Below are 16,260 nucleotides of genomic sequence, written 5' to 3'. Positions count from 1 at the left end.
ATAATATGTAATATTACAACATAGACTGATAAAAAGATTTCCAAAAACGTACGTAGAACATCTTCCAAAAGCACAAAGACGTAAACTATAACCATCGCGAGGACTAAATAGGGTTTTTGCATGTCTTCTTGTTATGACCGGTTTTTTGACATCTTGTACATTGATTAGGAATGAGTCTTTTCTGCCTCTTTTTTTGAAAGTTATAAAATAGTAAGTCGGTTAAAACGAAGTAAAAATTGCATAGCAGTTAGGATGGGGGAAAAACTTACCCGGTTTTCCCCAGTAGATGGTATCCTTTTGGTGGGTGGTCTCCTAGGTGGTCGTCTGCTGCGTGGAGGTATGAGAATCAGGTCCGATAAATCTTGAGGAATAACAACGTCTTTTGGGTCCGCTATAGGTAAAACAGGTTCTTGGAAAGAATTAGAAAACACTTGAAAGCTATACCACAATCCAACCTCAGCCTTCGGGTTGATGCCAAAAAGGTATTGCAGCAGCTAGAGCATGCTCGCATGGGATTCTTAACATCGTGTACCTAAGACAAGTACACGTACACTCATCTAGTACAACGTGAAAATGCTCACCACTCTTTGAAGTAACTTGATAACTCCATGGCCTAGACATCATGACTGCGAACTTTCCTAACGCAGGCAAGTCTTGGAGAAAACGTTCATCTACCTCCGGGGTCACCAAAGAGTTACACTTCAACACTTTTTTCCGCCTTGCTGCAAATCTTCGCATGATGACCTCTCGGATGAACTGTAGCATATAGACAATTGGATAAGCTTTTGCCTTCCTTAAGACATTGTTCATTGCCTCGGAGTTGTTGCTAGTCATGATATTGTACCGCTCCCCTTTGCAATATGCCCTTGTCCAATGCTCAAATCCAACATCCTCTAAATACTTTGCGCATCCGGGACTCCGACCTCTTAACTCTTCAAAGTATTTTTCAAAATCTCTAATCCGATATGCTTTAGCGGCGCGAAAGAATAAACCAGACACACCGTACCTTGCGTAAAACACCGATATGTTTCGCTCCAGGTGTACTATACATGCTCCATGATGGGTTTTCGGGTACACCACACTGACGCCTTTATATATGTTAAAAATGCATGTCTGAGACAATCATCAAATCGTCAGTATCTGGAACAATCTCTGATAAGTTCTCAAAGAACAAAATCCATGAAGCATCGGTCCCGCCGTCAACAACCCCAAAAGCTAATGGAAAGATTTGGAAGTTCCCGTCTTGTGCACATGCTATGAGGAGGCATCCTTTGTAACGACCGACTAGCTGCTGATAAGCAGGTTTTTCAGGCCTACTTATGTTGAATGTGTGTGAGATTCAGTCAATTCCCCTAAAACACAAACATGTCGATGCAGCTATAGGGGGTGTCAATCCAGTCCACTGTATTGCTAGCAATCAAGATGTGTACAGAAACTACTAAGTCAAGCCAGATTATAATGATGGTGGGTTTCTAGTAACAATCCTAGGTCAGGATTCAAACAAGTAAAAATGAGAACCTAATAGCCCTACTCGATCATTGGGTCGAGTAGAACCAACATGTGACAAAATTAAGAACTAAAATGCAATCAATAGGGGATGCAAATAGAGGATACAAATAACCGGTAGATAAAAGTGCAATCAACAGGGGATACAAATAAATCTAATAGAAGTTATAAGGATGGATTCATTGATAAGGGCAGCTCTAGGGTTCATCAGATGGCTAATAGGCGAAAGGTAGATACCCATGACGATAGATTCAAAAACCGGGTCAATCCACTCTCGTGATAGAGACCCCCATAACTCTACCACTTCCTAATCTCAACTCTCGTTGATGTAACATAGCAGAGCAGGGTTTAAGAAACAATCTACCAAAGCCAATAGGCAGACAAGCCAATCCCTTGGTCGAGTCTACAAATCTCTGGAATTCGTAGGTCAGACACCATTTGAACGTCTTTTGGACGCTGAACGTCTATGCTCGAATCTCCACATTAGCCAGCAAAAACCGCATAGGGGCCAAGCGAATCCAGAAGGGTATAAACCTAAACACTAACCACCTAACTAACCTAGAGATTACCCTAATCTAATCCATCCTCAAGAACCCTAATCACTACTCATGCAACATTCTCAAGAACACAAACCCAGAAATTACTAAAATCATACCAAAATGTAGATCTAAACAAGCTAAACAACTTTACTTAAACAATCAAATGCAAAAACAAAATAGATTAAGAGTAATTAAGGTTTCAAGATTCATAAACACAAAGAAAAACTGAAAGATAAAGCATAGATCCTTTGGACAAATCCCAAAGTGATCTATTTATACTAAAATGTTGGAACCCCTAGATTCACTAGAAGACAAGAGACTTGAGGCGGTTTGGGCGAATACTCGATCTTGGGGATCGAGTAAAGAGGGTGCTGCAAAGTCTGCGCCTTTGTGTCTATGCTCCGAGTGATCTATTGGTCGAGTAGATGCTTCATCCTCTCCTATCCGTATGCTCAGATGTCTGGTTGAGTGGGGAATGAGGAGGATCCGAAGACGCTTTGATAGCTCAACAAGTCTTGTAGAGTTGGTCACCCTTGGTCGAGTAAATGGATCGAGTAGTGGATCGAGTAGGAGGGGCGAGTAGATCAATCTGCTGCTTCATCTAAGGCTGCCTTGATCGAGTAAGAAGGTTGAGTAAACTGCAGCCTCCTTTGTAGCATCCTGGATCGAGTAAAGAGGTCGAGTAGAATGATACCTCTGCTGTAGCTGCCTGGATCGAGTGAATGGATCGAGTAGAGTCCTTTTTAGCTCCTTCTGCACCTGAAAACACACCAAAACATGCAATGCGAATGCAAGACGATCCTAGATGCCTAAGTATGCAAAATAAGCTAAAATGACATGATATAATGAGCAAATGCAAAGCTAAATGATGATATACATATACCTAAAATGAGTAAAATACAGTGTAATCAGCTGCGTTCCGTCTACAACAACGACTTTCCTCATATATTTCCAACCTTTTATAGATGTCGAGAGAGAAACGAATACATATTTGAAGCGCTGGCGACCATTAGATTCAGGAGTGGAGTGGAGATGACAGATTGTACCGGGATTTGCTAATTGTAGAAGATACAGATATGTAGGTAAAAACCTGTAACTGGCCATATCATCAACCCTTATAGAGTTTACTGCAACCTCTCTAGCTCTCCATGCTGTAGAATATGAGATCCAAAATTAAGATCATTTAAGACCAATTGAGGTAAATCTACAGCTCTCGGACCCCCTTGCGTAGAACTATATCTATTCTTCATAACCTCGCCTAAAAGCTTGTAAGTAGCATGTTTACGATAATCATGCACAAAGATTAGTACCTATACCACAAAAACAAGCAAACGAAAATATGAGTTAGTAACTTGATAAATGTAAAAGAACTTGATCTTAAAAGTTTCGGATATCTTGAATGTAACAATGCAATAATGAATCGGCAACGGCGTCAAATTGATAAGAAGGTTTTTCAGGCCTACTTATGTTGAATGTGTGTGAGATTCATTCAATTCCCCTAAAACACAAACATGTCGATGTAGCTATAGGGGGTGTCAATCCAGTGCACTGTATTGCTAGCAATCAAGATGTGTACAGAAACTACTAAGTCAAGCCAGATTATAATGATGGTGGGTTTCTAGTAACAATCCTAGGTCAGGATTCAAACAAGTAAAAATGAGAACCTAATAGCCCTACTCGATCATTGGGTCGAGTAGAACCAACATGTGACAAAATTAAGAACTAAAATGCAATCAATAGGGGATGCAAATAGAGGATACAAATAACCGGTAGATAAAAGTGCAATCAACAGGGGATACAAATAAATCTAATAGAAGTTATAAGGATGGATTCATTGATAAGGGCAGCTCTAGGGTTCATCAGATGGCTAATAGGCGAAAGGTAGATACCCATGACGATAGATTCAAAAACCGGGTCAATCCACTCTCGTGATAGAGACCCCCATAACTCTACCACTTCCTAATCTCAACTCTCGTTGATGTAACATAGCAGAGCAGGGTTTAAGAAACAATCTACCAAAGCCAATAGGCAGACAAGCCAATCCCTTGGTCGAGTCTACAAATCTCTGGAATTCGTAGGTCAGACACCATTTGAACGTCTTTTGGACGCTGAACGTCTATGCTCGAATCTCCACATTAGCCAGCAAAAACCGCATAGGGGCCAAGCGAATCCAGAAGGGTATAAACCTAAACACTAACCACCTAACTAACCTAGAGATTACCCTAATCTAATCCATCCTCAAGAACCCTAATCACTACTCATGCAACATTCTCAAGAACACAAACCCAGAAATTACTAAAATCATACCAAAATGTAGATCTAAACAAGCTAAACAACTTTACTTAAACAATCAAATGCAAAAACAAAATAGATTAAGAGTAATTAAGGTTTCAAGATTCATAAACACAAAGAAAAACTGAAAGATAAAGCATAGATCCTTTGGACAAATCCCAAAGTGATCTATTTATACTAAAATGTTGGAACCCCTAGATTCACTAGAAGACAAGAGACTTGAGGCGGTTTGGGCGAATACTCGATCTTGGGGATCGAGTAAAGAGGGTGCTGCAAAGTCTGCGCCTTTGTGTCTATGCTCCGAGTGATCTGTAACGCCCGCGGGCTGAGTAGTATCCGGGTCATGTGCATCCTACACAAGACTCGGACCGGGTAGGGATCGGCTGAGGTGGGGACGCGGCTCGGCGGAGGACCGGCGGGTCTTAACTGACCTGCCGAGAATCGGCCGGACTGATGCGCGATCTTCCCCTCTCTGAATTCTCTCCACGGATCCGAGTAGTGTATGGCATATAGAGCATTGCATGGACTTGCATATGATTAAGTAAATAAGATTACTTATGGCTCTATGACTTTCAGGAACGAATGGTGATCGTGGGAAGGACTTGGCTTAGGCGCGAGAGACTCAAGGCCGGGATGATGGGTGGTGATAGTTCGGATAGTCTAGGGATCGATTATATGACTTGTAATAGCTTATATGCAAACTCATAGGTTGTATCGAATCCTTTGCTTAATTAATAAAGTATCCGATTGTTTGTTTACTCTATTCGTCTCATATATTGAATCTCGGAATCATATGAAACGGATTAGACTAGGAAAGAACCTCATAAACGGTTAGGGCCGAGTCACTTAGTGGCTTGGGTCGAGAGAACTCGCCCGGACTTTAGGCAGTCCGGATCGGGGCCTTTCATGATCTATTGGTCGAGTAGATGCTTCATCCTCTCCTATCCGTATGCTCAGATGTCTGGTTGAGTGGGGAATGAGGAGGATCCGAAGACGCTTTGATAGCTCAACAAGTCTTGTAGAGTTGGTCACCCTTGGTCGAGTAAATGGATCGAGTAGTGGATCGAGTAGGAGGGGCGAGTAGATCAATCTGCTGCTTCATCTAAGGCTGCCTTGATCGAGTAAGAAGGTTGAGTAAACTGCAGCCTCCTTTGTAGCATCCTGGATCGAGTAAAGAGGTCGAGTAGAATGATACCTCTGCTGTAGCTGCCTGGATCGAGTGAATGGATCGAGTAGAGTCCTTTTTAGCTCCTTCTGCACCTGAAAACACACCAAAACATGCAATGCGAATGCAAGACGATCCTAGATGCCTAAGTATGCAAAATAAGCTAAAATGACATGATATAATGAGCAAATGCAAAGCTAAATGATGATATACATATACCTAAAATGAGTAAAATACAGTGTAATCAGCTGCGTTCCGTCTACAACAACGACTTTCCTCATATATTTCCAACCTTTTATAGATGTCGAGAGAGAAACGAATACATATTTGAAGCGCTGGCGACCATTAGATTCAGGAGTGGAGTGGAGATGACAGATTGTACCGGGATTTGCTAATTGTAGAAGATACAGATATGTAGGTAAAAACCTGTAACTGGCCATATCATCAACCCTTATAGAGTTTACTGCAACCTCTCTAGCTCTCCATGCTGTAGAATATGAGATCCAAAATTAAGATCATTTAAGACCAATTGAGGTAAATCTACAGCTCTCGGACCCCCTTGCGTAGAACTATATCTATTCTTCATAACCTCGCCTAAAAGCTTGTAAGTAGCATGTTTACGATAATCATGCACAAAGATTAGTACCTATACCACAAAAACAAGCAAACGAAAATATGAGTTAGTAACTTGATAAATGTAAAAGAACTTGATCTTAAAAGTTTCGGATATCTTGAATGTAACAATGCAATAATGAATCGGCAACGGCGTCAAATTGATAAGAAGGTTTTTCAGGCCTACTTATGTTGAATGTGTGTGAGATTCATTCAATTCCCCTAAAACACAAACATGTCGATGTAGCTATAGGGGGTGTCAATCCAGTGCACTGTATTGCTAGCAATCAAGATGTGTACAGAAACTACTAAGTCAAGCCAGATTATAATGATGGTGGGTTTCTAGTAACAATCCTAGGTCAGGATTCAAACAAGTAAAAATGAGAACCTAATAGCCCTACTCGATCATTGGGTCGAGTAGAACCAACATGTGACAAAATTAAGAACTAAAATGCAATCAATAGGGGATGCAAATAGAGGATACAAATAACCGGTAGATAAAAGTGCAATCAACAGGGGATACAAATAAATCTAATAGAAGTTATAAGGATGGATTCATTGATAAGGGCAGCTCTAGGGTTCATCAGATGGCTAATAGGCGAAAGGTAGATACCCATGACGATAGATTCAAAAACCGGGTCAATCCACTCTCGTGATAGAGACCCCCATAACTCTACCACTTCCTAATCTCAACTCTCGTTGATGTAACATAGCAGAGCAGGGTTTAAGAAACAATCTACCAAAGCCAATAGGCAGACAAGCCAATCCCTTGGTCGAGTCTACAAATCTCTGGAATTCGTAGGTCAGACACCATTTGAACGTCTTTTGGACGCTGAACGTCTATGCTCGAATCTCCACATTAGCCAGCAAAAACCGCATAGGGGCCAAGCGAATCCAGAAGGGTATAAACCTAAACACTAACCACCTAACTAACCTAGAGATTACCCTAATCTAATCCATCCTCAAGAACCCTAATCACTACTCATGCAACATTCTCAAGAACACAAACCCAGAAATTACTAAAATCATACCAAAATGTAGATCTAAACAAGCTAAACAACTTTACTTAAACAATCAAATGCAAAAACAAAATAGATTAAGAGTAATTAAGGTTTCAAGATTCATAAACACAAAGAAAAACTGAAAGATAAAGCATAGATCCTTTGGACAAATCCCAAAGTGATCTATTTATACTAAAATGTTGGAACCCCTAGATTCACTAGAAGACAAGAGACTTGAGGCGGTTTGGGCGAATACTCGATCTTGGGGATCGAGTAAAGAGGGTGCTGCAAAGTCTGCGCCTTTGTGTCTATGCTCCGAGTGATCTGTAACGCCCGCGGGCTGAGTAGTATCCGGGTCATGTGCATCCTACACAAGACTCGGACCGGGTAGGGATCGGCTGAGGCGGGGACGCGGCTCGGCGGAGGACCGGCGGGTCTTAACTGACCTGCCGAGAATCGGCCGGACTGATGCGCGATCTTCCCCTCTCTGAATTCTCTCCACGGATCCGAGTAGTGTATGGCATATAGAGCATTGCATGGACTTGCATATGATTAAGTAAATAAGATTACTTATGGCTCTATGACTTTCAGGAACGAATGGTGATCGTGGGAAGGACTTGGCTTAGGCGCGAGAGACTCAAGGCCGGGATGATGGGTGGTGATAGTTCGGATAGTCTAGGGATCGATTATATGACTTGTAATAGCTTATATGCAAACTCATAGGTTGTATCGAATCCTTTGCTTAATTAATAAAGTATCCGATTGTTTGTTTACTCTATTCGTCTCATATATTGAATCTCGGAATCATATGAAACGGATTAGACTAGGAAAGAACCTCATAAACGGTTAGGGCCGAGTCACTTAGTGGCTTGGGTCGAGAGAACTCGCCCGGACTTTAGGCAGTCCGGATCGGGGCCTTTCATGATCTATTGGTCGAGTAGATGCTTCATCCTCTCCTATCCGTATGCTCAGATGTCTGGTTGAGTGGGGAATGAGGAGGATCCGAAGACGCTTTGATAGCTCAACAAGTCTTGTAGAGTTGGTCACCCTTGGTCGAGTAAATGGATCGAGTAGTGGATCGAGTAGGAGGGGCGAGTAGATCAATCTGCTGCTTCATCTAAGGCTGCCTTGATCGAGTAAGAAGGTTGAGTAAACTGCAGCCTCCTTTGTAGCATCCTGGATCGAGTAAAGAGGTCGAGTAGAATGATACCTCTGCTGTAGCTGCCTGGATCGAGTGAATGGATCGAGTAGAGTCCTTTTTAGCTCCTTCTGCACCTGAAAACACACCAAAACATGCAATGCGAATGCAAGACGATCCTAGATGCCTAAGTATGCAAAATAAGCTAAAATGACATGATATAATGAGCAAATGCAAAGCTAAATGATGATATACATATACCTAAAATGAGTAAAATACAGTGTAATCAGCTGCGTTCCGTCTACAACAACGACTTTCCTCATATATTTCCAACCTTTTATAGATGTCGAGAGAGAAACGAATACATATTTGAAGTGCTGGCGACCATTAGATTCAGGAGTGGAGTGGAGATGACAGATTGTACCGGGATTTGCTAATTGTAGAAGATACAGATATGTAGGTAAAAACCTGTAACTGGCCATATCATCAACCCTTATAGAGTTTACTGCAACCTCTCTAGCTCTCCATGCTGTAGAATATGAGATCCAAAATTAAGATCATTTAAGACCAATTGAGGTAAATCTACAGCTCTCGGACCCCCTTGCGTAGAACTATATCTATTCTTCATAACCTCGCCTAAAAGCTTGTAAGTAGCATGTTTACGATAATCATGCACAAAGATTAGTACCTATACCACAAAAACAAGCAAACGAAAATATGAGTTAGTAACTTGATAAATGTAAAAGAACTTGATCTTAAAAGTTTCGGATATCTTGAATGTAACAATGCAATAATGAATCGGCAACGGCGTCAAATTGATAAGAAGGTTTTTCAGGCCTACTTATGTTGAATGTGTGTGAGATTCATTCAATTCCCCTAAAACACAAACATGTCGATGTAGCTATAGGGGGTGTCAATCCAGTGCACTGTATTGCTAGCAATCAAGATGTGTACAGAAACTACTAAGTCAAGCCAGATTATAATGATGGTGGGTTTCTAGTAACAATCCTAGGTCAGGATTCAAACAAGTAAAAATGAGAACCTAATAGCCCTACTCGATCATTGGGTCGAGTAGAACCAACATGTGACAAAATTAAGAACTAAAATGCAATCAATAGGGGATGCAAATAGAGGATACAAATAACCGGTAGATAAAAGTGCAATCAACAGGGGATACAAATAAATCTAATAGAAGTTATAAGGATGGATTCATTGATAAGGGCAGCTCTAGGGTTCATCAGATGGCTAATAGGCGAAAGGTAGATACCCATGACGATAGATTCAAAAACCGGGTCAATCCACTCTCGTGATAGAGACCCCCATAACTCTACCACTTCCTAATCTCAACTCTCGTTGATGTAACATAGCAGAGCAGGGTTTAAGAAACAATCTACCAAAGCCAATAGGCAGACAAGCCAATCCCTTGGTCGAGTCTACAAATCTCTGGAATTCATAGGTCAGACACCATTTGAACGTCTTTTGGACGCTGAACGTCTATGCTCGAATCTCCACATTAGCCAGCAAAAACCGCATAGGGGCCAAGCGAATCCAGAAGGGTATAAACCTAAACACTAACCACCTAACTAACCTAGAGATTACCCTAATCTAATCCATCCTCAAGAACCCTAATCACTACTCATGCAACATTCTCAAGAACACAAACCCAGAAATTACTAAAATCATACCAAAATGTAGATCTAAACAAGCTAAACAACTTTACTTAAACAATCAAATGCAAAAACAAAATAGATTAAGAGTAATTAAGGTTTCAAGATTCATAAACACAAAGAAAAACTGAAAGATAAAGCATAGATCCTTTGGACAAATCCCAAAGTGATCTATTTATACTAAAATGTTGGAACCCCTAGATTCACTAGAAGACAAGAGACTTGAGGCGGTTTGGGCGAATACTCGATCTTGGGGATCGAGTAAAGAGGGTGCTGCAAAGTCTGCGCCTTTGTGTCTATGCTCCGAGTGATCTGTAACGCCCGCGGGCTGAGTAGTATCCGGGTCATGTGCATCCTACACAAGACTCGGACCGGGTAGGGATCGGCTGAGGCGGGGACGCGGCTCGGCGGAGGACCGGCGGGTCTTAACTGACCTGCCGAGAATCGGCCGGACTGATGCGCGATCTTCCCCTCTCTGAATTCTCTCCACGGATCCGAGTAGTGTATGGCATATAGAGCATTGCATGGACTTGCATATGATTAAGTAAATAAGATTACTTATGGCTCTATGACTTTCAGGAACGAATGGTGATCGTGGGAAGGACTTGGCTTAGGCGCGAGAGACTCAAGGCCGGGATGATGGGTGGTGATAGTTCGGATAGTCTAGGGATCGATTATATGACTTGTAATAGCTTATATGCAAACTCATAGGTTGTATCGAATCCTTTGCTTAATTAATAAAGTATCCGATTGTTTGTTTACTCTATTCGTCTCATATATTGAATCTCGGAATCATATGAAACGGATTAGACTAGGAAAGAACCTCATAAACGGTTAGGGCCGAGTCACTTAGTGGCTTGGGTCGAGAGAACTCGCCCGGACTTTAGGCAGTCCGGATCGGGGCCTTTCATGATCTATTGGTCGAGTAGATGCTTCATCCTCTCCTATCCGTATGCTCAGATGTCTGGTTGAGTGGAGAATGAGGAGGATCCGAAGACGCTTTGATAGCTCAACAAGTCTTGTAGAGTTGGTCACCCTTGGTCGAGTAAATGGATCGAGTAGTGGATCGAGTAGGAGGGGCGAGTAGATCAATCTGCTGCTTCATCTAAGGCTGCCTTGATCGAGTAAGAAGGTTGAGTAAACTGCAGCCTCCTTTGTAGCATCCTGGATCGAGTAAAGAGGTCGAGTAGAATGATACCTCTGCTGTAGCTGCCTGGATCGAGTGAATGGATCGAGTAGAGTCCTTTTTAGCTCCTTCTGCACCTGAAAACACACCAAAACATGCAATGCGAATGCAAGACGATCCTAGATGCCTAAGTATGCAAAATAAGCTAAAATGACATGATATAATGAGCAAATGCAAAGCTAAATGATGATATACATATACCTAAAATGAGTAAAATACAGTGTAATCAGCTGCGTTCCGTCTACAACAACGACTTTCCTCATATATTTCCAACCTTTTATAGATGTCGAGAGAGAAACGAATACATATTTGAAGCGCTGGCGACCATTAGATTCAGGAGTGGAGTGGAGATGACAGATTGTACCGGGATTTGCTAATTGTAGAAGATATAGATATGTAGGTAAAAACCTGTAACTAGCCATATCATCAACCCTTATAGAGTTTACTGCAACCTCTCTAGCTCTCCATGCTGTAGAATATGAGATCCAAAATTAAGATCATTTAAGACCAATTGAGGTAAATCTACAGCTCTCGGACCCCCTTGCGTAGAACTATATCTATTCTTCATAACCTCGCCTAAAAGCTTGTAAGTAGCATGTTTACGATAATCATGCACAAAGATTAGTACCTATACCACAAAAACAAGCAAACGAAAATATGAGTTAGTAACTTGATAAATGTAAAAGAACTTGATCTTAAAAGTTTCGGATATCTTGAATGTAACAATGCAATAATGAATCGGCAACGGCGTCAAATTGATAAGAAGGTTTTTCAGGCCTACTTATGTTGAATGTGTGTGAGATTCATTCAATTCCCCTAAAACACAAACATGTCGATGTAGCTATAGGGGGTGTCAATCCAGTGCACTGTATTGCTAGCAATCAAGATGTGTACAGAAACTACTAAGTCAAGCCAGATTATAATGATGGTGGGTTTCTAGTAACAATCCTAGGTCAGGATTCAAACAAGTAAAAATGAGAACCTAATAGCCCTACTCGATCATTGGGTCGAGTAGAACCAACATGTGACAAAATTAAGAACTAAAATGCAATCAATAGGGGATGCAAATAGAGGATACAAATAACCGGTAGATAAAAGTGCAATCAACAGGGGATACAAATAAATCTAATAGAAGTTATAAGGATGGATTCATTGATAAGGGCAGCTCTAGGGTTCATCAGATGGCTAATAGGCGAAAGGTAGATACCCATGACGATAGATTCAAAAACCGGGTCAATCCACTCTCGTGATAGAGACCCCCATAACTCTACCACTTCCTAATCTCAACTCTCGTTGATGTAACATAGCAGAGCAGGGTTTAAGAAACAATCTACCAAAGCCAATAGGCAGACAAGCCAATCCCTTGGTCGAGTCTACAAATCTCTGGAATTCGTAGGTCAGACATCCATTTGAACGTCTTTTGGACGCTGAACGTCTATGCTCGAATCTCCACATTAGCCAGCAAAAACCGCATAGGGGCCAAGCGAATCCAGAAGGTTATAAACCTAAACACTAACCACCTAACTAACCTAGAGATTACCCTAATCTAATCCATCCTCAAGAACCCTAATCACTACTCATGCAACATTCTCAAGAACACAAACCCAGAAATTACTAAAATCATACCAAAATGTAGATCTAAACAAGCTAAACAACTTTACTTAAACAATCAAATGCAAAAACAAAATAGATTAAGAGTAATTAAGGTTTCAAGATTCATAAACACAAAGAAAAACTGAAAGATAAAGCATAGATCCTTTGGACAAATCCCAAAGTGATCTATTTATACTAAAATGTTGGAACCCCTAGATTCACTAGAAGACAAGAGACTTGAGGCGGTTTGGGCGAATACTCGATCTTGGGGATCGAGTAAAGAGGGTGCTGCAAAGTCTGCGCCTTTGTGTCTATGCTCCGAGTGATCTATTGGTCGAGTAGATGCTTCATCCTCTCCTATCCGTATGCTCAGATGTCTGGTTGAGTGGGGAATGAGGAGGATCCGAAGACGCTTTGATAGCTCAACAAGTCTTGTAGAGTTGGTCACCCTTGGTCGAGTAAATGGATCGAGTAGTGGATCGAGTAGGAGGGGCGAGTAGATCAATCTGCTGCTTCATCTAAGGCTGCCTTGATCGAGTAAGAAGGTTGAGTAAACTGCAGCCTCCTTTGTAGCATCCTGGATCGAGTAAAGAGGTCGAGTAGAATGATACCTCTGCTGTAGCTGCCTGGATCGAGTGAATGGATCGAGTAGAGTCCTTTTTAGCTCCTTCTGCACCTGAAAACACACCAAAACATGCAATGCGAATGCAAGACGATCCTAGATGCCTAAGTATGCAAAATAAGCTAAAATGACATGATATAATGAGCAAATGCAAAGCTAAATGATGATATACATATACCTAAAATGAGTAAAATACAGTGTAATCAGCTGCGTTCCGTCTACAACAACGACTTTCCTCATATATTTCCAACCTTTTATAGATGTCGAGAGAGAAACGAATACATATTTGAAGCGCTGGCGACCATTAGATTCAGGAGTGGAGTGGAGATGACAGATTGTACCGGGATTTGCTAATTGTAGAAGATACAGATATGTAGGTAAAAACCTGTAACTGGCCATATCATCAACCCTTATAGAGTTTACTGCAACCTCTCTAGCTCTCCATGCTGTAGAATATGAGATCCAAAATTAAGATCATTTAAGTCCAATTGAGGTAAATCTACAGCTCTCGGACCCCCTTGCGTAGAACTATATCTATTCTTCATAACCTCGCCTAAAAGCTTGTAAGTAGCATGTTTACGATAATCATTTTGACTCTCGATCTTGCAAACATGGATAGAATCATACCCTGTGATTTTGAAACATTTGGAATTGGGTATGACATGTGTAGTCAAATGCCATGAACAATTGTGATCTACACAAACCATCTCTAATCTTTTAGGGCATGACCGAGTTTGTTTGTAGCGGAAGCACCTTTTGATTGCAACAAGTCGCATAGTCTGCTGTATGACTTGCCTGTTTTTGAAAACACTTCCCACATACAAGAGATGACCTGACGTACTCAATTCAACTTATTTCGCATCGACTCGAACATTGGCTAAATCATCGAATACAGGAGCAGCATTGGTATCGAGAAACTCATTCTCACCATTATGCAATGTAGAAAACCTTTTATACACTTCGTAGGCTTCACCTGTTGTCACTAGACGGTCGTCAGATTCAATATTTAACCCACTTGCAGAAACCCCTTCTAGGACGACTATACCATCATCTCCAGTTACGTTCTCAGCTATATCATCCACATTTGCAGCCGTGTACTTAACTAATTCACCTTCGCATCTTGTCTCCTCTACACAGACTCTAGTGTACGTACATTGGTACAAATCATGTTGACACGTCGGGGATGGAGCAGAGGTTGGTGTACTGTCAACCAAAACAGCAGTGGGTTCTACATGATGTACATGTTTATCTGTTGACGTACACAATGCCAATAGACGAGTGAATTCCCCTGTGGGTTCCACGGTTTGTTGAGTGTTATTCACGACGTCCTCCTCAACATGACCATTTCCATATTCTTCCACAATCAGATCACCCCATTTATTGTAATCGTAATCTTCGCAACTACTTTCACTACCGTCTATTGTAGGGTCGAGGGTACTTCCACGACATTCACTATCGGTGTCATCGTCATGTACATCCATATCTTCGTCCTCTTCATTATCCTCGTCCTCATATTCATCCTCATCACCTTCATCTATGTCATCCTCATCTACATTTATATCTTCGTAAAAATTATGAGATACATCAACATTTGTAACCTCTGTCTCTGTATGGCCTCCCTTGCCGATAGAGTAAAAAGACACAAACAAGTTAACAGAAGGATCGCCATTACGAATCAACATAAATGTATCCAGGCTGATTTGATTCTCAATATATACTGGAGGGCGATTACTTGCTATCATATCAGACATCTTTCCAGGCATCCAGTAACTTATTATAGGGTTCCATTCACTAAACTTGAAACTGAAAATATCACATATTGTACTTGCCAAATCCGTGTACGTCGTTGTGTCTGTAATACGTACAGAACGTCCGAAACTTCCTTTTCTCAGCTTCATATTTCAAACATTCTTCTTTGTATATCCACTCACCAACCATAATTAATACAGGTAACTCCATACCTGCAACATAAATTCCTCAGGTCAGAACAACATTAAATACAAAAAAATCAGATCTTTTTGAAGGCTTTCATTTATGTCAGCGAAGACAAAAAGAATCTCTAACAAAACAATTGATGAACTTAGGAATTTAATAAAACAGATCATAGGGCTTTCATTTATATCTACAAAGATAAAAAGAATCTCCAACAAAACAATTTATAAACTTAAAAAAAAATTAAAACGGATCATTACTTTCATATCACGTTCTCAAGTGTAATTAATAAGATTAACACGAATTTCTTACCCAGATCACAGATTGTCTCCCCTTCAAACCTTCAAACTTTGTAAAACAGCAACTAAAAACTTCAGATTCTTCACCGTAACACAATTTGGATTCGTTTTTTTTCCCAGAATTCTAATCTTAATTATGTAAATATCTTATAATATAATCTCTATTATAATAGGTAATCATGATTTTTTGTCTTGTCAAAACTTTTTAGCATTTAAAACATCTGAGCCCAACAAATTTTTTTAAAATTTTAATTCCAAGCTATAATGTCAAATTCGCCGAAACCCAGAAAATATTTTATGCACTTCCCGTCGGTGAACAGTGTATGCTTCAATTGGATTCCAACGATGCAGTCCGTAGGTACAAACCTGGTTCAGTTTCGTCAGGGGCATTTTGGTCAGTTTTTGGCTGAAAGGCTAAGAATTGAAAGGTCCCGCCCACAGTGTCAAAATTTGAAAATAAAAGTGGGTCAATGGCTACTGTATATAATTTACCCATATATATATAGGCATCATATTGTGTGTGGGATATTGATGAGGCACTATAAACACATGGTGGTCCAATAACAAATATCAATAAAAAAAATAAAAAATAGAAAAGAAGCACATGATGGTGGTTTGGTGGGCCTTACGTTAAGTAGCTATTTAGCATCTCCAATGGTGAGAGCCACCTATTGACCCTCACCAATATTTTATTTCTATTTTTTGGAA

At 40.7% G+C, this 16,260-nt stretch overlaps 1 pseudogene across 1 annotated transcript; it reads right to left on the bottom strand.

The window, feature by feature from the left end:
* Nucleotides 1-85: 85 nt before the first annotated feature.
* On the bottom strand, nucleotides 86-15,280 carry AT5G28263 (annotated as a pseudogene; the record flags this gene model as incomplete). Its single annotated transcript has 1 exon — nucleotides 86-15,280.
* Between the last annotated feature and the right edge of the window lie 980 nt (nucleotides 15,281-16,260).

Source organism: Arabidopsis thaliana, chromosome 5 (genome assembly GCF_000001735.4).
Source record: "Arabidopsis thaliana chromosome 5, partial sequence".
Taxonomy (NCBI): Eukaryota; Viridiplantae; Streptophyta; class Magnoliopsida; order Brassicales; family Brassicaceae; genus Arabidopsis; species Arabidopsis thaliana.
Note: the sequence above shows the minus strand (reverse complement) of the source record. Positions and strands in the feature narration are given on the sequence as shown.